This window comes from Talpa occidentalis, unplaced genomic scaffold (genome assembly GCF_014898055.3).
Source record: "Talpa occidentalis isolate TD23 unplaced genomic scaffold, MPIMG_talOcc4v2.1 talOcc4.4, whole genome shotgun sequence".
In the NCBI taxonomy this organism is placed as follows: domain Eukaryota; kingdom Metazoa; phylum Chordata; class Mammalia; order Eulipotyphla; family Talpidae; genus Talpa; species Talpa occidentalis.
This window is the reverse complement of record NW_023604295.1, coordinates 19,015,489-19,034,360: the sequence shown is the minus strand read 5'-3', so window position 1 is coordinate 19,034,360 and position 18,872 is coordinate 19,015,489. Positions and strand designations below refer to the sequence as shown.

General features: G+C 33.7%; 1 protein-coding gene across 5 annotated transcripts in view; it reads right to left on the bottom strand.

Annotated features, from left to right (window-relative positions):
• The window catches only part of NRIP1 (nuclear receptor interacting protein 1), an 89,230-nt gene that overhangs the window by 53,283 nt on the left and 17,075 nt on the right, over window positions 1–18,872 (bottom strand). For 4 of the 5 annotated variants that reach the window (XM_037525086.2, XM_037525087.2, XM_037525089.2 and 1 more), the window contains exon 2: window positions 16,870–16,951. The gene's annotated coding sequence lies outside the window, so the exon portion shown is untranslated. Of the gene's footprint in view, window positions 1–5,799; window positions 5,894–16,869; window positions 16,952–18,872 lie in introns of all 5 variants that reach the window. The other variant, XM_054700351.1, reaches the window with a different exon arrangement.

The window sequence follows — 18,872 nt, the reverse complement described above, 5'->3', positions numbered from 1 at the left end:
TGTCCACACCCTAGTACAAGTATAAAATAAACACTCCAAAGAGGTGGTGCACATTACAGAGCTCTGAACTATCATGTCACCCCTACCAGTGACCTATCAAATAGTAGCGAGGAAAGGGCAGGTCTGACAGGACGAACTGGAGTAATAATTAGCAAGCTACATGCTTTCCCAGTTACAAAGCACTTTCATGAACATGACCTCATTTGATCTTCATAACTCAGTGAGACAAGCAGAGAAGGCATTATCCCATTTTATACAGGGAAGACAAACACAGAGCAGGCCTAGTTAAGTGTCATGCCCCAAATTATAGAACTTTTTTTTTAGACTCGAATTGGAATGATTTTATATTCCCATAAGAATTTGAAGTAGAATAGGGAAACAATCACTTTTCCCGATCATTTATCATTAGAAGGCAATGATTTACATGTGAACTTAAAAACAATCATATTTACAATCATATTAGTATCCCTGTTAGAATGTGCCAGGCCTTGGAAATTTCCCAGATTCCCAGACCCTAACCTCAGGAGTTATATCTCAGGCAACCCCTTGTCAAAATTACCTATAAAATCACTGAAATTCAAGTAGAATTTAATTGTTCATTTTTCAATTATTTTTTTACTTCTTGAAGCAAAAAAGTATATTGCTTTTTAAAGTTAGAAGAAGAAAGTAACCATAACTATATTTATAAGCACTGCAAAGAATAACCTACAAGTTGATGTCAAAAGATCTAATTTAATAGCACTTTAAAATATCACCTTTCTGACCAAATCTTTTTTGGTACATGTGCAGAAACAGTCCCATAATAGCCATATTCAGTGAAGAAAATGACCAGCTCCTAACAAGAGTGAAAGTAAACATCTTCAGGGAAACATTATTAGTAAACTGATCTGTACCTGCTAATGAGGTCTCGAAGCATATGGAACACTCACTTTTACCAATATTCCCAAGACCACGACAAACTTAAAAGGTGACAAGCTCTTGTTTTACTGGGCAGTTACTGTGTCAGACTCTGTTACACAAACATAATGTCTAAAATAACCCTATGGGATCATTATCACTCTCATTTCACAGATGAGGAAACTGAGTTTAAAGTAACCCGAAATCACAAAACTAATTAGAGCTAAGGGGGAAGTCAAATTCTGGTATATTCGGAGGGGGGGTGGGGGGTGGGGAAACAATCCGAGGCTTTGGCAATTATCTGGAACAGAAATTCTGATTTTTCTCTAGCATTCACTTAAAATGTTCTCAATTCAGATAGTGCAAAACACCTGCTAGTAGCACATGAAGTACATGAGGCCACCTTCTCCATGTAAATAGTGAAAATTGAATAGTTAACTAAGGATACCAATATAAAATTAAAAACTAAAACATGGTGGTGAGAGGATATATTCATATATTATTCTATTCGTATGTATTATATATGTATTATATACATATACATGTATGTGCATGTGTATATATAAATACATATGTATTACCCCATGTTTTCTGCCCCATACTTTCTCAATTAAAGGTTTGAATTAATAGCAACTTAAAAAGAAAGAAAAGTATCTCATATTAATATTTCCAAGTGTCTTATATTATTAAATAGGTAAGTCAATGAAATTGAATATGCCAGATGTGTTGATTCATGCGAGCATATCTATGAACAGGAAAACATTTAAATAACTTTATTAGAACTGTATTGTGAAATATTATGCAGCCATTAAAATGTGTTCTAAGAATATTTAATGACATGTAAAGTGATAAAATATGATTATAAGAAAGAAAGATACTATCCATTTGTTAATTTAACAAATGGACTAGGCACCGTGCTAGGAGTTAGAATTATAAAATGAAGAAAAGTGCAATACCAAGTGCTGAATTACACTCTGCACTTTATTCTTTGCATGAGTAGGACCTTCAGGTTGTGTAGATATCATATTGAATGTCATTTCCTGAAGAAATTCCCCTCATCACTTTATGTAAAGTAGCTTTGTCTCTACCTCTAATTTTGCTCACACTCTTCATTTTGTTTTCTGTTCCCATGATTTTTTTGTTTGCATCTACTGAGATAATCATGTGGTGTTATCCTTTATACTATTAATAAGGTAAATTACATAAATTGGTTCATTGTGCAAACAAGCCCATCCTTTCTTGGACCAATGCCTACAGCAAACATGCTGAATGTTTTTCCTCTCTAGGAATGGGGAGCAAGTCTGCTCTGGCCACTACTATTCAACATTGTGCTGGAAACTCTGCAGTAAAAAGGAAAATAATAGTGGGAAAAGGTTGCACTGTTCAGCATTGAAGAAAGGAAGAATCACACAACAGTACTAAAACAATTGGTTATTCGTTTGAGGGAAAAAAGAGAAAAAGCATCCCTAACAATAAATGTATAAAAAATAAAATCTAGGAAAGTTAGAGTTTTAAGTAGAGAAGGCAAATCTTTAGCATTTAAAAAAAAAAAAAAGAGAGAGAATATCCTTATGAAAAGATTTCTGAACACAAAGAAAGGACTAACTATATAGTTATAAAGTATATGATAAATTCAATTGCATTATGATTTAAAACTTCCATTCATCAACATATACCCCCCCAAAAAAATTAAAGATTAGCTACAATGCTCATTAACAAAAAAAATTTTGGCCTCCAGAATACATGTGTGTCCTATAATGTTTCAATTAAAAATGTACAAAACGCAAAGGGGATATCCCTAGTAAGGGGCGTCAGTGCCCAAGAAGGAAAAGACAGGTATCCAAGGTGGATTGGAGGGAACAGTGTGATGTGCGTATCAAAATCCAAGGCTCAGAAGAGTGGTGTCGGGTGAGCAGGACCATCTACTGCAGCAGTCAAAGGCTAGATTTCACTGCCTGAGCAGGTGGGGGAGGGTGCCCACAAAATGATAAACCATGCTGTGCAATGTAGGAATCCAAGCAATATGTGGAGGGTTTCCACCATGATGGATTTTCCAATCCTGTATAGAATTTGGGTGGGGAATGAGAAGTGCAATGAAAATGGCTGATTCACTCTATACAAGGAGACTGATCAAATCAGGTTAATGGGAGCTTGAGTTTCTTCTTGTTAGAGAAGGAGGTACGAAAAATGGAGAAGATGTAACAACTCTGTAATGTGGGAATGAAACTGGAGATAGTTGATTGATGTCACAAGGACACAGGAGCCAAGGAACTCCCATTGGCTGTATCAGGGGTGGGTGAGGAAGTGATGGATAGTAATGGGTCATAGCTCACTGAATAAAATACAGAATCATAAACTCATTGTGATACAAATTAATTAATTAAATGAAAGTCTGGGCAGGAAGGGGATATTTATATAGTTTCAAAGCATCTCCACACTAATTGTTATGTACATGAGAAAATGAGTAATTTCACAGTAGAGAAATGTGATAGACACCGTCTTAATCAAGTGATCCTGGTGAAAATTGACAAAAATGGTCAAAATGAAAATCGTGTGCTACCTGATAGGATGCAAAGAGAAGACACAGTTTAATGGCTATAATATTTTTTGCCAAATAATCATAAACTGCATCTAATCATGAGGAAACAACGGACAAATCTTAAAAAAAAGAGAGTCTACAAAATAACTGGCCTATATAGTCTTGAAAATATTGAAAGTCAAGCAAAGTCTGAAAGTCAAAGCAAGACTGAACAAGTGTTACAGATTGAAGAAGACTAAAGAGACATGATAAGGAAAGTGCAACTTGTGATTGCAAACTGGATTCTTTTGCTATGAAGGACATCATTGGGAACACTTGTGAAAAATGAATGAGATAAGAATTAGATGGCAGTAATGCATCAATGTTAATTTCCTGATTTAGATGTTATTACGGTTTATAAGACAATGTCCTTGTTTGCAGGAAACACACTGGATTATTTAGGAGTGATGGGGCACCAAATCTTCAGGGGAAAATTTATCTTTATTGTACTTGCAATATTTTTATAAGTCTGGTGTTATTTTAAAATGAGAAAATAGAAAAAATAAATGCACTTAACACAAATTTAAGAACACGATGGACAAAAGATGTGAACAAATATTTTGTGAAAGAAAAATATCAATGGTGAATAATCACATGAAAAAAATTTCAACCTCATTACTCTCAAAAAAAGCAAATTAGAATCACAATATGATGTCATTTGTAGCCATTCAACTGCAAAAAGTTAACAGACCAGATAAATTTCAAAAAAACCACAATGAATTAAAAGAAAATAAGTCTCAGAAGACCACAGGATGCTTCCATTCTTACAAAACTTAACAAAAAAGTAAAATTAAATTATTTAAATAGGATCTATGTGCTAAAATCAGCATTATTCGAAGGAAAGTAAATGATTAACACAAAACTGAAGGGTGTTTGAGGATCAAGGAGAGCAGTAGGGGCAAAGTCATAACCAAAGAGGGAGGCTGAGATGTGTAACAGTTTTAGTAAAGTTCTGTTGACACACGGACTGGTGGGCTTTTAGATCATTTTAATATTGTGCATCACAATTTAAATAGATTCCTGTTTACATAATAAAAAGAAACTACTATAGATCACAGCAAATCAGAGTTTTACTTTGACAAGAATCTCTTTTTGTAAGTATCTTAATAATTTACATGCACGGACACATGCTTATGGCTAGGCAACGGAATTTTCTAACTGTCCTTAAAAAAAAAATGAAATACAATCCAAAGAACCTGAAAGCAAAATTCTAGATTAAAGCTTAAAGCTTGGCCAAAGAATGAGGCTAATTCATATGTACCATCAATTTGGTCTCAAATATAACTAGCATAAATGCTGCTTAATTACAGCAAATTTATAGAACTTTCTCATGGAAGACAGTAATTTTGCAAAAAAAAAAAAAAAAACCCACAAGAAATAAACAGAAGTAATTCAATATATTTCAGATTTTGAATAAATACTATATCCCTTTAAATATAAACATTTCACCTCATTGGTAATATATGCCAGTGATCATATATTCACCCTGATGGCTAGAAATGTGATGAAAAAAGTCTAACTCATACTAAAGAGCAAAATTTCTTTGCCCAACAAATAATCTCTTGTGTTTATTATCTGACAAAACAATTTTAATTCAGTTTTCTCAATAATCTTGCATTATAGATAATGAATATATTATCAAGCAATATCACTTCACGCAGCATAGTATTTTAAAACTTTTCAAATAAATTAGCAATGTTAATGATGTTCTAAACCAAGTTTTTGATCAAAGGATTTATTATCAATAATGTGAAAGGTACTTTATAAGGTGCTTCTCAACATTTTATGTCATGAGCATAGGCTGACAATTTTAGCTATGTTCTGCATACCTGATTTGCAAACAAATAAAATAATCTGGTTAAAAGACACTTTTGGGTGACCTCCCTGGTGGCTCAAGGGGTTAAGACACATCCTATGAGGCGATCTGCAGACACTGTAGCATGAGTTTGATCCCAGGCCAGGGAGCTATATGTCCCTGGCACAGCAGACCTCTCCTGATTCTCCTGCTGCTCCCCTCAGCAGTGTATTTCAGTCAGTCTGCCTGTTGCGTTCCCCACTCTGTCTCTGGTGAATCCTTTCACCACTCCCACACCTCTGGCCTGTACCTCAGTTCTTGTATGCATAAATAAATAAATCTTTAAAAAAAAAAAAAAGACACTTTGGACTAATTCTTTCAAAGAAAAGCCACCCAGCCTGAAAAACCCATGTAAGATATATTGTATGATTCTCTCTCTTAGCTTGAGTCACCACTGAATGATATGTGTGCAGTGCTGACTCCAGGTTGCACAAGACTGAGGAAGCTGGGGTGGGAGAAGATAACTTACTTGTTAAGAATGCAGGTCCTTCAGAAGGTTTACTGAATTATGTTACAGAGGAAACAGACATAACTAAATCCACACATTTGCTCCTTGGAGACACCTGTTTACATAATAAACAGGCACATTTATTTATTTAATTTATATAAATATTTATTTAATTTATATTTTGTCTATATTTATATTAATTATAACTTATATTTATATTAATTTATATTTTGTCTATAATTTATATTAATGTCTATATTTATTTAATTTATAATTTTAACAAGGTTTGGGGCTTCAAAAATGAAGCACTAATTCAAAGAACAAGTAATTTAACAAGCAATTTTTGAAACTGGAATAGACTGCTCAGTTTCTAAATGCTTCTTTAAAATACCCTATTTTAAAATTACTTCCAATTTCTCCCTCTATTTGTTTAACGGAACATAAAAGCTATCACTCCCCATATAATGCTTTATTTCTCTATCTCCTATTCTTTCATTATTGCTGTTTTTTCAATTTATAATCTTTTAAAAGTCATTGCCTATTATTAATGGTCAATGGCGTCCTTTTAAAAAAATATATATTGATCTGTCTTTAAGAAATATTTATATATCCAATAGTTTATTTGACATTTTCATTTGACATCTATAAATTGTTTATTTGACATCTCAAATTTAACATATCAATAACGGCGTCCCTGTCCTTGCTCATCTCAGATAATATCAACTCCACTTTTCACATTGTTCAGGTCAAAAACCTGGCTGCCATCCTAAATGCCTAAATGCCCCTCACAGCCCACATCCAATTTGTCAGCAAATCCTGTGGGCTATACCATGGGGATATGTAGAATCCCAAGAACTTCTCACTGTCCTTATTCGAGTGACCATCATCTTTCCTGGATTAGTACAATAGCCTCCTGACTGGGTTCTTTGCATCTTAATCTAACACCCCTTGTTGTATTTAATATAATGGCCAAAATGATTCTTTGAAAATGTTATATTTGGTCACTCCTCTGTTCCATATTGTCTAGCGGCTTCTCCCTCTGAACTCACTTCCTATGACTTGTTCTTTTATTCAGCCCCATCCAACTTCTCCCCATATAATTGCATCTCTAGCTCCCACATCAACACAACCTTTATTCATCTTCTGGGTGAGACCTTCCCTAGACATAATATAAAATTTCATGCACCCTTTGCCTCAGATGGTCTATATGTCCATGCTCTCTTCTCTGCTTCAAATCTTCTTAAGCACTTGTTAATTAGACGCCATGAAATTGAAATGCAAGATAAATAAATGTAATTTATTTGCATCTATCTGTAATTTACTTATCTCACCAATAAAATGCAAGCTTCAAGGGAGCAGTAATTGTTTTCCCTTTTGTTCACTGCTCTATTCTCAGGGCCGACAACAATAACTGGGGTAGAATAAGCAGTAAATACACATCAAATGAATGAAGGCATGATTGTCTATATTTTGTGATATTATAAGAATGTTTGCAGAAAATAACACTTGTGGTCTTCCCTAGCTTCAAAAGACACTGTGTTGGTCCTCCAAAGACACACTTCCCTGTTCCTTACTTGCTGGAAGAATACACATCCTCTTCCCCTCAGGAGATGAATCCAGATTAGGTCAAGTAAATAATGACAAATAATGTTTACTCTGCCAATAACGGGCTTAAGCAGGGGCAGATGATGTAATTATGGCCAATGACATCTACTATGAAATGTTTTTCCCCACTTAAAAAAATGTAGCATGGAAAAGCTACATTTCCAGGAAGAGTGACACAGTCAAAGCACTCAAGATGGCAGAGCAGAATAATGGAAAATATATGTGGCTCCTTCATGACATCATTATGAAAATTAAATAACCACCCATATTCCAAAATTCCTATTGGGTAAGATGCTATACCCTTTGTTGTTTAAGCTATTTTAAATTAGTAAGGTCTTCTATTTCATGTTTTAGTTAACAAACTGCCAAATATTTAGCTTCCTGCAATGTTTTGCCTCAAACTAAAATGGAGATGGATATCAGATGTTATCCCTATTTCTTTATTTTTTCCATTCTTAGAACACATACCATATGACAATAAACACGATCTCTCAATGTGAGTCCTATTTTGTCACAGGTATAACTTTATAAACAATGTGCTTGCTCTTTATTCAGAGGTGAAAAAAACAACAGCACATGACCAGCAAAGGCACTCTAAATATAGGACTTCAGAATATTAAATTAGTAAAATATACTCTAACCTACTATCTGCCTTAACAGGTTTTTACAGAACTAGCAGTGCTCATCCAAAGAAAGGAAGGGAAAGAGAGAGCAAGTTAGGTGCTAAGAAGGAAGGTGGGGAGGTCCAAGGTCAAATCAGATCAGGAGCTGATGAATTAAACAAAATAATTGTTTCTGGTATGTGGGCATACACAAACACTGAAAGGCAGTTGGGGGGACACCTTCCTTAGTCTGTAATCTTCCCCTTCATCTTTTAAGCAATCCTAGATTGGAGGGAAGGAGAGGCTGTGGGCCAGTGATGGTTTCAGTGTCAAAAGGCTAAAATTTAGAAAGAGATCAGACTTTGATTTTTAACTCAAAGCCAAACCTTTAGTAACAAAGGCAAAACTACAACTCTCCAAAACTCTAACTCTTCAAGCTTTCAATATTGCAACCATATTGCTTCTTCTGAAAGTCTTATGAACTTTGAAAATTTCTGTAAGTGTAAAACCCCTACACCATTAAATAACTCATGGGCCCAAAAGAGAGGATTTAAAGAATTAAATTTATATGCGATAAACTTCACCCAACTTAATTCAATTCCTATAATGATAGAGAATTATTTAATTACCAATCTTTTATTAGCTGTCATTTTGATAAACTTTTGGATTATGGTCCTGAAAAAATTATTCAAAGTCACTAAGAAAAGTAGAGACTTGCTTTAATTTTTTCCCATGATAGTCTACAAAAGGAAACAAAAGCAATAGGATTTTTTCTGCTGGTAAAACTTCAAAAAGTAGTCATGAGTCAAATCAAGGACTTTAGTCCAGAGAGTGTTCCTGATCATTGTTAGGCTGACCTTATTGACCTCAGGTACAATCCCTGCCTCCTCTTGCTTTTTTATGGTTCTTCTTTGGGTCACTCTACACACCAGGAAATGAAGCAAGAGGGAACACAGAAACTGAATAAAGCATAAATTAAATAAGTATAAAGCCATGGAACGATCAAAAAAATCGACACTGCCTTAGTCCAGTTGGGCTACTATATTAGAACACCATGGGCTGGGTGGCTGATGAACAACAGCTTTATTTCTCTTGGTTTTGAAGTCTGGGAAGTCTAAGACTAACGTGTGGGTAGATATGGTGTCTAGTGAGATTCCGGATTTTTTCCTAAACTTTAGACGGCAGAAAAAGAAAGGGATATCTCCTAAGACTTTTTTTTTTTTTTTTTTTTTTAAGACTACTACTCAGTCCCTTTATCAGGGCTCTACTTTTGTGACCTTATCATCTCCCAAAGACCCTACCACTGTTCCTAACACCATCACCTTGAGGACTGGGATTTCAACACATGAAATCTGGGAGGACAGAAAGAATTTTGACCATAGTAGATATAAATGCTGTTTTGACTATCAGAGATTTAGAATATTTTAGAATTTTATCTTAACATAAGTCAACTGAGTAAGTATTATACAAATGAAAAAATTATCTAATCCCAAATTCCACATTACACATTACATAAAACAAAAAAAACATAATTGCACAATTACTCAATACTTCGTTCAAAAGGGTATTTATGAACAAACAGGACAGCTAGAAGTTTTCATGTGCTATGTGCAGGAACTGCGTTACTTTCTATGGTTTAATTTGTTTAATTCTCCAAACAACCCTGTAAAATTACCCTCATTCTGCAGATGGGAATGCCCAGCATTGGGAGGTAAGACGATCAGCCCAAAGTCAACAGCAAAAGGTAGTTAGGATTCAAACTTACTCAAAATCACACACGATGATATCTCAAACTGTCAAATTCAGTCCATTGGCCTGTAAACACTGCTTTGATTCAAATGTGATTTCCTCAAGATTTTTAAGAAGCTGCATAAATATTGCTATACACTAATGACTCTTAATTTTGGAATGCAGATTTTAAAAATAACTATTAGGAGGATGGTTAGCTTTAACTAGAGAGCAAGCAAGTATCAGTTAATGACAAAGTGTGATGTCATATATTATCTCACATGATCATTATCTAACTATACAGATGAAGTAACTAAGATGCAGAGTGGTGGAGTGACTTGTTTAAAGTCATACGACAGGTAAGAGAGAGATGTGGAATTCAAATTCAGGTCAGTGTGCTTCTACAATGTAGTCTACAAACCACAACACAGTAGTGTCCCACAGTGTCAGGCCAATTGCCTTTGTCAACTCTCTCTTGATTATCTCAGGGAAGACTAACAGTCATTGGTCAAATTTTTTGTGCTTAGAAGCTGTGTCAAAGATATAAATATAACTATTAGTCCTTGCAGACCCAGTAGCCTCTCTAAATAAAAATACACCTCTAGGGTAGTCTAGCTTCTAGCAATTTCTATTAACAAATTCACTAATATATTGCTTTGTTACTATCAGGACATGAATTTTCCTTACTTGGCCTGTTATTATCTTTTTGCAGGAAAATCTCTAGGATTTTTGTATCTATCAAAAAGCTGAGGAAATGGTGATACTTTAAAATAAATCTTGAGGGCCTCCCCGGTGGCGCAGCGGTTGAGCGCTGGGTTGCGAAGCTGCCCGCAGCCTCTGCAGCGCCGGTTCGATCCCCGGCTGCTCCCCGGCCACCGGAGGAGGGTCCCACATGGCGTGCAGACCTCTCCTGCCGCCCGCTGCTCCCCTCAGCAGTGTACTTCGGTCTTTCTGCCTGCTCTGCTCCCCGCTCTGGCTCTGGTGAATTCTCTCACCCTCCCGCGCTTCTGACTGTATCCAGTGTTTGTATAAACAAATAAATAAATAAATCTTTAAAAAAAAAAAAATAAATAAAATAAAATAAATCTTGACTCAGTAAGAACTGGGATTAGGTCTTTTACTTTATTGCAGTCATCAAAACTACAAGCCTATAAAAATTCAGTTAAAGAATGAATTTTGAAGTATCTGCATATATGGTAAGTTCACAAACATATAGTTTATATTGAAAACTTTTTTAACCTGGATATGTGGACCTAAATTACTTTTAAAACCTATCACTGCTATACAATAACAGAAAAATCAAGTCCATGTGAGGTTTTACTAATTGTTTTCTTTGAAAATTATTTTCCCTAAGGGGAAAAATAAATTATTATTATTACTGGCTCTTAAGCATCTTGCTTTATAGTTGCAAATATATTCAGAAGCTGTTGCTTTTAACCCTGCTATGATCTAGATCTTTGGAAATAATAAAGGCCAATTTAATCACCCAACAAAAATAATAAGTGTGTATGGGAAGAACAGAGTTGGAAGAAGTGGGAAGTGGGGATAACTGGGAAAGTAGATGGTAAGTGCTTAACTAGTTAAAATTTGAAAAGAGTTCAAAAGCATAACCAAAGTTTGTGAAAACTATATTAGAGTATAAACAAAAAGAGAAAAATGCAAATGTGTGGTAGAAAATTTAAAAGGGTATAAATGTGGTCATCTAAAAACTTTTTCCTTTATTTTAAAAAATATATTAGAATTTACTGTCAATGACATTATCTTTCTAGAACATTACAAGGGTGACAATTAACTATTTTTTTCACTTACTTTGCATAATATTCCTGAGAGGTAGGGTGTACAACTCATTCTACAGATCAGGAAACTGAGGCTTAGATTTAATAATTTGCTAACAGTTTGCATAAAGCCATGATTGAAATGTAAACCTTATGACTAAGACCAGCATTTTCCACACTATTGTATTAAAGTGTGTCCATGAAGGTGGCTGCTCTTTGTGTCATTCACAAGAGGTGAAAGAGAAATATAGTCTTTGAGTTAAATATTTCTCTCTCTCTTTTTTTTTTTAAATGGGGTAACAATGGCTTACAAAACTATATACAATACAGAGCTATACAACCACACCTCTTCAGAGGTATGTTGCCATACTACAGCCATCACCAAGACACCCGCAAGGCTAAATATTTTTTATAAAACAAAGGAAAGAACTATGTCAAATAGTTCAAGTCAAATATGCAGTCCATATGATGCTGGACAAATCAGGATTTATAGGACTTGGGCCTTTGTCTTGTGGGCAAAGGTCTTTGTGTAGAATAAAAATACTTTCTTCACAAAGTTTTACTGTGCAACAATGTGAGCAATCTATTGGGGAAATAAAAACTAAAAGGAAAAAGACCAGGTAGAAGGCTATTACAGTAGCTGTCTTAATCATTAAATACTAACGTTTGAATTTAGAAGATGGCAATGGAAAAAGAAAAAAATAAACCAAAATTCAAAATGCTTTCTGTTAGAATGAAAATGATTTTCAAATAGTCACACACATGGTTGTCTGCCAATATGTGTTGAATATATAAAGGCATAATAAAAAAAAAAAAAACAGAACCTTGTAAACAGACTTGCAGGAAAGTTTTTGCTAAAATCATCCCCAAAAGTTATCTATTCTATAATGAAATAAACACATATTATGTCTTTTAAAAGTACAGTAGTACAAATCATTTCTTTCAAGTCTTTGATTACATTTTTATACCATTTAAAAAATAACACTTATTGTAGGTGACTTAAACATAATACTTTCAAAAACTACAATTAGAAAACTATAAGACAATGAGAGACAATCTGTATTTTACTGAACAGAGAAATACCTCTTTTAAGCTATATACCTCTTTAAAATACTTCTTCAAAGTCTGCCTTGATCCATATTATTTTAAGATACCAAAATACAATGCATGTCTCTATAATTTGCAGGAACAAATGGATTATTAGAACATGCTGTCAAAATGTAGTTTTTACCATTTAAAAGGGAAGAGGTAGGACTATTTTAAAAATAAGTATTGGTGGGAAGGGCTATGATACCTCTACCTCAGATACACAACCCCAAATAATAGCAAATATTTGTGATTTGGGCAAGTATTATTCAAAAGGCTTTAACCCTGTTGACCATACTCCATATGTAACCATTTTCACAGGTCAGCAATTGTTTATCCACATTCCAAATTCTGAATACTTAAAAAACTTGAAAGCAAAATTTGACGCAATTCACATGACAGCTTATACATCTTAATTTATGCCACCATGCAAAAAAACATGTAAAGAAACATTAATCCTCATAATCTAGGTAATCTTTAAATACTCAAATTAATGAAAAAGTTACAATTATTTATGTGCACATACAACCATTTTTAAAATTGAAGCAGTGTTGTGTTACAACACAGAGTATGATTCAGAGTTAGTGTAAGTTCACACTATTTTAGATGTATGTTACCAAACCTGACCTTTTTTTTATTACACTATTTTTTCCAGAAGATAGTGGAATTATACCATATGCCAGCTTGTCATGTTAAGATTAAACGACTCATGACTTAAAAAAGGGAAAAAAGAAACCAACAAAAAAGTAAAACTCTACTCAGCATATAACTCAGAGGAAGACAGAAGATACGAATCCATTGATACAGATTTTGATTTTACAGTTTAAAGATATGGAACTTCCATACTCCGTGCACCCTAAACACTAACTTACTGCTTTATCTGGTGTTCAATTAAAGAAAATGTTATTTATTCCAACAATAAAGTAAGACAGGATATTTGAAATCTACTAAAAGATGTTATATTATCATTCAACATTGGCATCATTTTCTTGGATTTTTAAGGATAACAGTTATATGTGAATTCGACTAATGAACTACCTTTTAGAAAACCCAAGAAATAACTCCATGTCTAGACTAAACAATATACTAGCCGCTAGATACATGTCTGAAATGAGACATGCTATAAGTAAAAATGTAAATTGAATTTCAAAAATCTAGTATGAGGAAAAAAATGTAAAATAGCTCATAGTAGTGTATGAACTATGTAATTAACATTTTATAGATATTCAGTTAAAATATTTGTTAATTTCATCAGTTTTTCCTTTAATGTGCCTACTAGAAAATTAAAAATCACATATATGGTTCACATTATACTTCTATTGAATAGTGCTACTGTAAAGAATAAGGATAAGATTAAAATAAAATTTCTCAAGTACTTAAGTTTAGAATGAATAATGCCATGTTAATCACCAAATAAATTAATATTAAAAATAGTTAAAAGTAACAAAATCTTTCATCAGAAATGTTGAAGCTTTCTGTAACTCAAGAGTATCTATTATTTTAGATCTTCAAAAAAGAAACCAAAAATTCAACAAGAAAAGGCTTCATTACATGAACTGTCTAATATGTTTCAAAATCCATTGAGTACTTCCACAGTCCTAAGTATATATTAAGAGGATTTTATGTCCTATTTTCCTTCACCAAGGTAATGATAAATCTAAGTTTCATAAACCAAATACATACAATGGAATCAGAAAATGGGTCATTTATTTTTAATAGATGGGAAAGCATTTTTAATGCTTAAAAACAACTTTAAAGTTTACAGAAAGTTGGAAAAAAATAAGCCTACCTCACGACAAAATCTATTATTAAAAGATACACTCACTGATATTTTGGAAATATCCTTAAAATTACTCTAAGTAGCTATCATATCATATTAAAGTTAGACAGATATGTAACTCCACAGCAGCAATTCAATACCTGTTTATTAAATTCATCAGAAAGTAATTCTTATTTCTACCAAAGTATATAAAGAAGTTCACATCATCCTTATTTACATCCCCAAACTAGTACTATTGATATATTTAACACCCATTTACAGTAAAAGGGACAAATGGTAACAATGCAATAGAAATGATGAGAGAGGGGGACATATAATTTATTTACACATGGATGACTCTCACAAACATAACGTTGACCAAAGAAATAAAAAACAGAAGAGTTCATACTGAGTGATTCCAATTGTTAAAAGTTTAAAAACAGACGAAACTAACCTATGGTAGAAGATGCCAAAGATTGGTTTCTATCATGTGGAGGCAGTATTGACTAGGAAAGACAGATTTCTAAGGAAGGTGTAAATTATGGAAGCTATGATTACATTAATAATCATCAAGCTAGAAAGTAAGAGTGTGTATTTGACTCTATTATAAAGTTGTAAGTCCTGTAAAATGGTATTTAAATAACATTTTTAACAAAAAAGGGATAGACATATCAAGAGTTGTTTTCAAAAGAATTACTTCCAACCATTTTCTATCCTGAATTTACATGAGAATCTTACTACTTCACCCTGCAGCTAAACTTAATTTTTTTGCATTTTCTTTTCAATAAAAAATAGTAACCACTTCAATTCTATTCAAACATACCCTTAATTTTGTGATTACATGAGAAATCTCCATAAATGGGTAACTCAAAACAGCTTTACAAAAGCAACTGTCATCTTTCAGTAACAAATAAAATAAATATATAAGCCATTTGAATGTTTATTTCTTCAAATATTTAATTACAATATTCTAATCATTAATTCTCATTTCAAGACCCAGAGTTTCTGATTGTATCATTTCTTTCACTGATGAAGTATATGTAGTAAAAATTCAATTTAATATTTGATGATTCATTTACAAGTTGTTTTACAATCCTAATTATGTTATTTAAATTTCTTATGCTATTGCCCACTCCCTATAACTAACAGGAGGGAAGGAAATGCTGTTTTGTCAATACATAGAGTTTCTCAAACAGAGAGAGTTTCTAATTTAAAAGTTCAATATAATGTGCTATGAAAATATAAAAAACTATTCATCCAATTCTAGAAATTCATACTGCTTGACAAGTGATTATTTAAAAAAAATGTACAGTTGATTTTTGTTATTTCATGTGATTATACATCATGATTATGCATCCAGTAAAGTAAGTATATATTTAAACATGTTGACTACAACTTTAACAAGTACATTATTTTACTAAATTATTTATGTGTCCTTACTTTATTTCTATTCCAAGCAAATCAGCTAGCAAGTTTTCTAAAATGAAAAGATGAAACTTAGGGGACATATAACAGTAAACTCTACGAAGAAAATCTTGGACATGGTTGAAGGTCACTGTCTTTACTTTCGACTTTTGACTTTGACCAAATCAGCTGGTGCAAACACATGGGCTTTGGGGTTGCAATGACAAAAACACAGAGCAAATAAATTTCTCAAATTATGATCTTAATATCCTTCCTTCCAAGTAATGCATCACATGTCCTGAGTCTCAGGATCTCTAAGTAATGAATTATTATGCTACACCTATCTAACCATATATGATAATGCAAAGAAGGAATATAAGTTTCTTTTATTTATTTATGCATATAAGAACTGAGGTGTAGGCCAGAGGTGCGGGGATAGGGAGATGAGAGGATTCACCAGAGACAGAGTGGGGAGCAGAACAGGCAGATCTACTGAGGCAGGAGGGGGCAAGGCAGGAGAGGTCTGCTGCGCCATTCCCTGGCTGGGGATCAAACTCAGGCAGCAGAGGCTGCCATAAGCTTGATAGCACTGAGACTTAACCCCTGCACCACCAGGGAGGGCCTGCAAAGAAGGAATATAGCACAACTGATGTTTAGTGGCAGTCTGGTGACCTGGCTGAATATGTCCATAGATCTGATGAAGACTGATGCCAAAACAGCTGGTAGTGGCCCCTCTATTACAAGGTTGCACTATCGAAGGCAGGAAGGATTTTAAGACTGCTTGATTATTTAAAGTGTATTTCACATTATCTTAAATAAACTAGAACTTTTTACATCTTTTTGAATCAAAACATTCTTTAAAATAGTTCTAAACCAAAAAGGCAAAATGTAAACACTTTAAAATAGAAAAAAGTGGTTCCATCTAAACTAGAGATCTCATTTATAAAACATTCAGAATTTACAAACACTGAAATACATCCCTCTTCTCTGCTACAAGTGTCAAACTACCATCTTATCAATATCAAAACTTAAAGAAAAATAAATAACAAAATATTGCATGTTCATTTTTTCTTATAAATTGAAAGGTTTGACTATGTTTTTGAAAACGGAGCAATGAGACAAAACACAATACCTTCTGGATGTGTTTCTCCGAACTGTTAAAATAATGAGCCTTGAAAACAGAGTTCTGAAATTGCTCACAATCCAAACACTCCCTGAAAATTAAAAGAAATAAGAATTACTCCAAGTGCATCTTACCTCAAAGAACTGACAGCATGATCTACAACAGAATCTTAAGTAGAAACTAAAATAAAACATCTCAATAAAACAACAGAAAATATATATTGCAAATAAAATATTCCTAATCACACATGCTTTCCTTGGGCACAGCTGTTAACCACAGCCAGTGAAAAATCCGCATTATAAAAACATTTGCCAAAATATACTACATATCTGCTCTGTACTATATAAAGATCATCTCCTCTTCTCAAGGATGTGAGCAAGTATCCTTAATGATGAAGAGGAATTCTCATGAAGGATTCTGAGAAAAAGTATTAGAATTATTTGATAGTCAACAGAGGATGAAACACCTTATATATTTTTCCTAGATTATTAAGAACAAAATATGTTAAACTCAGAATGAGAGTCAGCCTAGATATAGAATGACATCAACATATGGGAAAGTTTACACTTTCAGTAACAAAGTTTTTGGCAACAAGAGAGACAGTCTATTCTTTACTACTGTGATGGCTGAGATTAAAGCAAGTTAGTGATGAAGAAGTAGGAAGCAAGCTCTCTGATTCCACTATAGCAGAATTTCATTTAAATCAGTCATTACATTATATCTGCTTTACATTTCCAGAATTCTCAATTCCTATTCCATAGCCTATGATCAGTTCTCAAGGATTTATAACTTAGTCCAAAAATGAATCCATAAATCTGAAATTTAAACTCCCCAAATTAAGTAACAGTTTTTTTATTACCACTTCATTTTACCAGTGCCCATCCCATTAGTCACCTTCAAAAACTGTATAAAGGTATCAAATTTCTTTGATTGATACTTCCTCAATATCCTAGTGAAGCAGGCTCTTCAACACTATGCCTCTTGATCATTTTCTCTGTATCTTACATATTGTAATTCTCCCTGTAATTCAGAGACATTCATTTACTGTTGACTCCCTCAACACTTAGTACGGTGCAAGGCACAAAGCTGATCCTCGGTCAATGCCTGCTCAATGAATCAATGAATCTTAGACCATTTATCTATTAATATACCACACTGAGGTAAAAATAATACCATAAAAGGAAAGGGTGTAGGGATGTAAATCAACTGCAATGAAGAATACTTGACTTTTAGTTACTCTCTACACACGCTCAGTTTATCATCCTCAAGACTTCTGATATCTATGGCACTGCTATCTCGTACACTACAGATACTCAGTGCCATGACAGTACAGCAGGTCTCCGTTCTGCCCAAGTGAACCAGGACTCTAGTCCTGCTGTTTGAGTTCCTGCAATAAGTGCTAGAGTAACTAAACATTAACACAAATCCTCTAGACACATTTATCAGCAGCTCACAGGCACCCTCCATCAACAACAGGGAAAGTCACCCACTAGGTAAGTCAAAGATACCTAGGATCATGATTGAGTCAGAATGTTTCCCAAATTTCAAAGGCATTGCCTTCCAATAGAATTATAACTATGAGTGAGAACAAACAAATGTAGAAGAAACCTCCTAGAGATTAAAAAAAAAAAAGCATTATCATTTCCTAATAGAATACTACCTTTTCAGCAGCTAAATAAAAACATTACCAAATCATTTTATGTAATAAAATCTAACCTTATTTCAACCTTCCTCATAAAGCAAACAAATCTCTCTATCCAGTAAGGTTTCATCTGAACAGTGTAAGATGATAAGCAATACCTTAATTGCATTCATTTACATGACTTTGAAACTATTCTGGGCTGAAGTCACTGACTGCAAGGTCACAGAATACAAAAAAAGTAAAATGTACTCAATTTACCAAGGAAAAAATGATTCACTTAGATGGTGGGGTAGCACTTTCTCTCTCCCTCATAAGGAAAGACCACATGCTTAATGCAATCAACAGGTGCAGCCACCTCAGGATGAAATAC